General features: G+C 36.7%; 1 pseudogene; it reads right to left on the reverse strand.

Moving 5' to 3' along the window:
- Positions 1-2,467: 2,467 nt before the first annotated feature.
- On the reverse strand, positions 2,468-3,081 carry LOC140532014 (PACRG-like protein pseudogene; annotated as a pseudogene).
- Positions 3,082-6,502: the final 3,421 nt, after the last annotated feature.

A 6,502-nucleotide genomic window follows, 5' to 3' on the forward strand; every position in this document is an offset into this window, starting at 1 on the left:
TTTTGTCTAAATTGCCTGAGGCAAGTGTAGTCTGGATAAGAGATAAATCTCTTAGACCAACACTGAGTGATCAGTCAGGTCCCCTCACCCTTGTTCCTTATTAGAATAAGCCCACTTGTCATTAAAATATTCATTCTCTCATTACTTGTTAACCAATATATAAGCATTAATCAGGCTCCATGAGGGGACTTTGGCATGCAAGAGTGCCACAGACCCCTTTTATTAATTAATACTAGCATGATTAATAAAATGACTAATTACCCAGAAACCATGTCTCTCAAACTTTTATATGTCATATGACCCTAGACAAGTCACTTAGCCCTGTTTGCCTCAGTTTCCTCATCTGTAAAATGAGCTAAAGAAGCAAATGGCAAACCATGCCAGTATCTTTGCCAAGAAAGCCCAAAAGGGGTCCCAAAGAGTCGAACATGACTCACCAACACTTATACGTGACAGGCATTGTGTTAATCGCTTTACAATTATTATTTCATTTTACAAATGAGGAAGTGAGACATGCCCAGGGTTATATGGTAAATATATGAGGCCAAATTTGAACTCAGGTCTTGCAGACTCTAGTCCAGGAGCTGGATCCTCTGAGCCACCTGGCTGCATGGGCAGGGGGAGGGGGTGAGGAGGGCATGGAGAAGGGACTGTTCTGATGGGAAAAGGAGGAATCAGAGATTAAAATAACTGGCACTTGTAGAAGAGTGGAGTCTGGCTGACTCCCTCCCATTTCTTTGCTTCAACCTTCCAGTTTCTCTCCTGGTTTTTATTCTTCAGGGTTCCATTGCCCCTTTCACCGAAGTCATGAGTACAAATGGATGTTCAATCTGCAATACCGCGTGCAAAGTTATTATAGCAAAAGAGTAGATTCAGCAGAATTTCCATCCTTGACCTTACGGCTGAGTTCAGCCTGAACTATGGTTCACAAAGCACAGTAAATGCCATAACAGAGACCTTTTTTTAAGCCTAAATTTTTCCACTTCCTGGCCCCTTGCATGCAGCAGGCCTTTAGCAAATGTTTGCTGAATTTGAATTGGCCAGGTGCTTTTAAATTGAGAATCCAAGTAAATCATCTTTTCCTGAATGCCTTTTTGTTCAACTGTGAATGCTTCTAGGGTAGGAAATTCACTTGTTGATACCAAGCAATTTCCCTAATACTTCAATAACTACTGCATATAGAATGATCCTATAAGCAGGGGTTTAGAGCTAGAAAAGACCCAATGGGCCAACTAATTCAATCCCTTAATTTTACAAATGAGTAAACTGAGACCAAGAAAGGTGAAATGATTGGCCAGGATCACACAGGTAAGTGGCAATCAGGACTCAAACTCAGGTCATTTGATTCCACGTAATACATATTAAAACCCTACTGTCCACAGGATTATGGAACCACCCTATAAGTGAAATCTCTTTATAATAAATTCTTCTTAGTTCCTTTGTTAACTACATGAAAAAGCTTCCCTGTGCTTTGCACTGAATATCTAATAAATACTTGGATTTATTAAGAGTCTCTTATTGTTCCTGGCACTCAGATGTTGAATGAAAAGTGAAACATTTCCTACCCTCAAAGAACTTTCATTTTCTTGGAATAAACAATGCATACACATATAAACTTTTGAAAAATTTTGCTGTGAGAACTAGAACATTTATTAAGTATTTTTAAGGGAAAGAGGGCTAAAAAGTTCACACAAAATTTTCTGAATAAAATTTGGAATTTCAAGGATTGAATATCCCAATTGGCAAGGATATTTCTTTTAGGCAAGGAAATATAAAAAATAACATTTACTTATACACTACACAAAACCTATACTCGTACAATTTTAGCAAGTTATAATAAAATAATAATTTGCAAGTTAGAACAGAATTTTACACTATTGAAAAACTCATATCTTCTGGATGTTTTCATCAAGCATTCCACATTATAAAAATACCTGTTTATAAGCAATAATTTATCAGTGAGTTACTAAATAGTTTAACCACCCTTACTAATTTCTATGACTGTAGGTCTAAACTCCCTATAAAGTATGACAGAGTAATTATGAAAAATTAGGGTAATCACTAATGTGATATTATAAATAAAAGGCACTAAAGTATAAATATCGAATCTGAAACTGTAAACAAAATTGGTTCTTAATACAGACCAACTAGCAGAAAAGAAATTGTGTTTGATAAACCCCACAAAATTGCACTATAGAAATCCTTCCAATAATTTTACATAATTAACCATTTTCCTATGCTGATAAATGCTTATTTACTATGATTTGGTGGAATCAATTTTGTGTATTAATTTTTATCATGTAAATAAATCGATAGCTGTGATAAGAAAAAAGAAACACGTTCAAAAGAGATCCTAAGATGTTCACCGTGAGCTGGTTTTATTGTTCCTTTGGTTTAAAAGCAGATGAAATAAGAGGTTGAATTTTTAGCTTTGATAATCATAAGGCTTTCACTTCTACCACTTGTTCTAGCTTTTGAGAACACTCATGATTGGCTCTTTGCATTTCTTATACATCAGTCTCTTGAGAAGACTTGTAAGCAAATGGCTCAGAAGATCATGTAGAGAATGATCTAAAGCATTCATTCATCTTTCAAACACTTCGCCACCTGAATGGGTCAGAGCTGCTGTCAAGACCGGAATCATTCTAGACCAGGGGTGAGGAACCTAAGGATCTAGAAGGTTCACATGTGACCTCAAGGAATCAGGTACCCCACCCCTAGTCTAGGTAGCAAAGGCAGTTTTCTCAATAGCACCTCCAACCAAAAATAATTCTATAAAATCTTTTGATACAAATGTTTATGAATGCTTAGTCTCTCTTAGACCTTGAGAGGAATACCTCCTTTGCAGGAAATATCAGTAAAAGCAGAAAGAGCTTGTGACTGATCACTAAACTGATCATCAGTAAATAGGTCAATAGTTTTAGAATTAAGTTTATCACTTGACTGAGAGTGAGGTTTCTTTACAAAATCTGGAGAAATATTGGAGGGTAATGACTTGTTTTGGTGTACTACAGATCTGTATTTTATTTGGGAACCTCATGACATTCTTTGTTCATAGGTCCCTGTCACTCTGTTTCTCATCTATAGACTTCCACGCCTCTGTGGCAGATAAGGTCTATAAATATATATTTTTAAAAATAAATAGGATTTAATTTGTAGGAAGGAGTGACTGGCAGCTGTGGGGCATCAGGAAAGGCCTCACTTAGGAAGGAGTTAGAGACTGAGGTGAATTTTGAAGGAAACTGTACCAATTCTAAGAGGAGGAGAGAAAGAAGGAGTATATTTCAGGCGTACAGAGACAGTTCCTACAAAGGCACAGAGATGGGATGGATTGTAATTGAAATATTTGTTGTTGTCAGTCATATCTGACTCTTCATTACCCAACTTGGGGTTTTCCTGACAAAGATACTGGAACAGTTTGGTATTTCCTTCTCTGGCTCATTTTACAGATGAGGAAACTGAGACAAACAAGGTTAAATGACTTGCCCATGGTCACACAGCTAGTTAAGTGTTTGAGGTCAGATTTGAACTCAGGAAAATGAGTCTTCCTTGCTCTAGGCCACATAGCTTCCCCAATAGAAATATAAATTTTAAATATTTTAAATTAAATAATTTACTTAAATATTAAATTTATGTTAAATATTTTAAGTCCAATAGAAATATAGCAGGCTTAAAAAAATTTAACATACTTAGTTTCAGTAACTTTAAACCCCATAGTTAAACTATCGCTCTGTGAGTTACTACTAAAAATATCAATCTAATCCTTAATAAAAAGATAATGTACCATCAAAAACACCTTGTAATATCTTTAGATTTGCCCTGAAGGCAAGGAGCACATGATTGATTTTTGTCTTCATGTACATTTTTGCCTTGGCATTTGGATTTTACTGGTTAACCTACTAACTATATAACCAGCTGAAAGTTCAATGCTATATGAGATTTTGCTAAGAGGAATTTCTCCACAAGATTTTGTACTTTTAAACAAAACAACAACATTTGACCTAAAGTCAAAAGACCTACCCAATGCAACCAAAATTCGGAGGGATGTAGTATATTGGGAAAGAATTTTTACAGCTAATCTCAGAGATAAAGTCCTCATTTCTAGAATATATAGAGAACTGAGTCAAATGTACAACAATATGAGTCATTCCCCAATTGATAAATGGTCAAAGGATATGAACAAGCAATTTTCAGAGGAAGAAATTAAAGATATCTATAATCATATTGTGTGGGATGGCTCAGGTCCCTATGTAAATCAATTACTCAGAGGCCTCTCAAAGTGATGACAGAGAAGTGATTTATCCGATTCTCGAGAAGTGGGGCTATCCTGTAGGAGTAGGAAAGACAAAGACAAAGAAAAGGCAGTGATTTATATAGACCCTAACGCAAGTCCCTCCTCCCCCACTGACCATTATCCTCATTAACTGAGAATATGATCTTACAATCTAGACACGAAATCTAACCAATCCCTTTTGAAATGAAGACATCGAGGAATTATGTAAGTTTTATCCAATCACTGAGACCCTAATACACTACGCAGTTTTATATTCTTATATGGAACTATTCTATTCCAAAAATGTTGTAACCTTGAGCCTCTAGGTCTTACCTCACCCCTGGGAGAAGAATTACAATCTGAGAAGTCTTCGCTAAACCTATCCCACTCCATATGAAAAAATGCTCCAAATCACTTTTGATTAGAAAGATGCAAATCAAAACAACTCTGAGGTACCACATCACACCTATTAGATTGGCAAACATGACAGAAGAGGAAAATGATAAATGTTGGAGAGGATGTGGGAGAATTGGAACACTAATTCATTGTTAGTGGAGCTGTGAGCTCATCCAACCATTCTGGAGAGCAATTTGGAACTATGCCCAAAGGGCTACAAAAATGCGCATACCCTTTTACCCAGCAATATCATTTCTAGGACTGTATCCCCAAGAGATCATAAAATGGGAAAGGGTCCCACATGTACAAAAATATTTATAGCAGCCCTCTTTGTGGTGGCCAAAAACTGGAAATCAAGGGGATGCCAATCAATTGGGAAATGGCTGAATAAATTATGGTATATGAATGTAATGGAATATTCTTGCGCTATAAGACATGATGAACAGGAAGACTTCAGAGAGGCCTGGAAAGACTTATATGATCTGATGCTGAGTGAAAGGAGCAGAACCAGAACTTTGTGCACAGCAACGACCACGGTGTGTGAGAGTTTTTTCTGGTAGACTTGGATCTTCATAGCAATGCAAAGACATAAAAATAAAAAAAAAATTCCCAGTGGTCTTCTAAGGCAAAATGCCTTCCACATCCAGCACATCCAGAGAAAGAACTATGGAATTCAATCGCAGAATGTAGCAGATCATTTGTGTGTGTGTGTGTGTTGTGTGTGTGTATTATGTTTTGGTTTGTTATATGATTTCTCCCATTTATTTTAGTTCTTCTACACAGCATGACTATAGTGAAAATGTATTCAATAGGAATGTATGTGTAGATCCTATAAGAATTGTATGCCGTCTTGGGGAGGGAGGGGGGTGGTGGGAGTAGGTAGGGGGAAAAAAATCTAAGTTTTATAGTAGTGATTGTAGAACATTAAAAATAAATAAAATGAATACATATATATATATATATATATATATATATATATATATAAAGTCAAAAGACTTAACTTCAAATTCTGGCTTCCTGATTTCCTAATATTTATGTGACTTTGGGTAAGTCATTTCACTCACTGGGCCTCATTTATAAAATGAGGGGTTTAGACTACATTATCTCTAAAGATCTTTTCAGCAAAGAAACCTACCCTTTAAAAAACCATGTGCTTCTATTAGAATAAGTCAACAAGCATTTTAAAGTGCCCGCTATATACCAGACATTGTGCAATTAGAAACTGCTGAGGGTGGAGAAATGCTTAACCTCCAGAAATCCTAGTTATGCAGAACTCTCTTCTAGCAAGGTTGCCAAGTGCCACCAGCTCATAAATGTCAGTGCACTGAGATGCAAGGTACATATAGTGATTCCCCAGTTCCTCATGGTTTAGTCATCATGAGCACAGTCAGTGCAGCTCTGCAAGGAAGAGGTAGAAGTCAACAATTTCCTTTTATTTGTATTGGTCCTATCCATCATTACTGCCTACAATATGAGCTTATCAAAAAGAGCAGTGCATGCATTAGGGGGATAGTTCCCTTATTTAGCTGTTATAGAGTCAGTTATTGCTAATGGAAACACAACCACTTGGGAACTGTGTCATCAGTATGTCTATTTTTAGGAAAGGAAGTGATGGGTAATTTCCCTTGCTAAAACAACAGGGAGAATTTAAGTTGAGAGGATTCAACAGCCCACTGAAAGTTTGACTAGGAGTCAGAAAGTGAATAGTTCTCACCTAAATTCTGCCTAGTGGATTGCTATAGGCAGCTAGCTAGTCAGTGCGATGCCGCACCTGGAGTTAAGAAGACCAGAGCTCAGTCAGGTTTTGTTTACTAGCTGTATGACCCTGGGCAA

This window comes from Notamacropus eugenii, chromosome 3, assembly GCF_028372415.1.
Source record: "Notamacropus eugenii isolate mMacEug1 chromosome 3, mMacEug1.pri_v2, whole genome shotgun sequence".
Taxonomy (NCBI): domain Eukaryota; kingdom Metazoa; phylum Chordata; class Mammalia; order Diprotodontia; family Macropodidae; genus Notamacropus; species Notamacropus eugenii.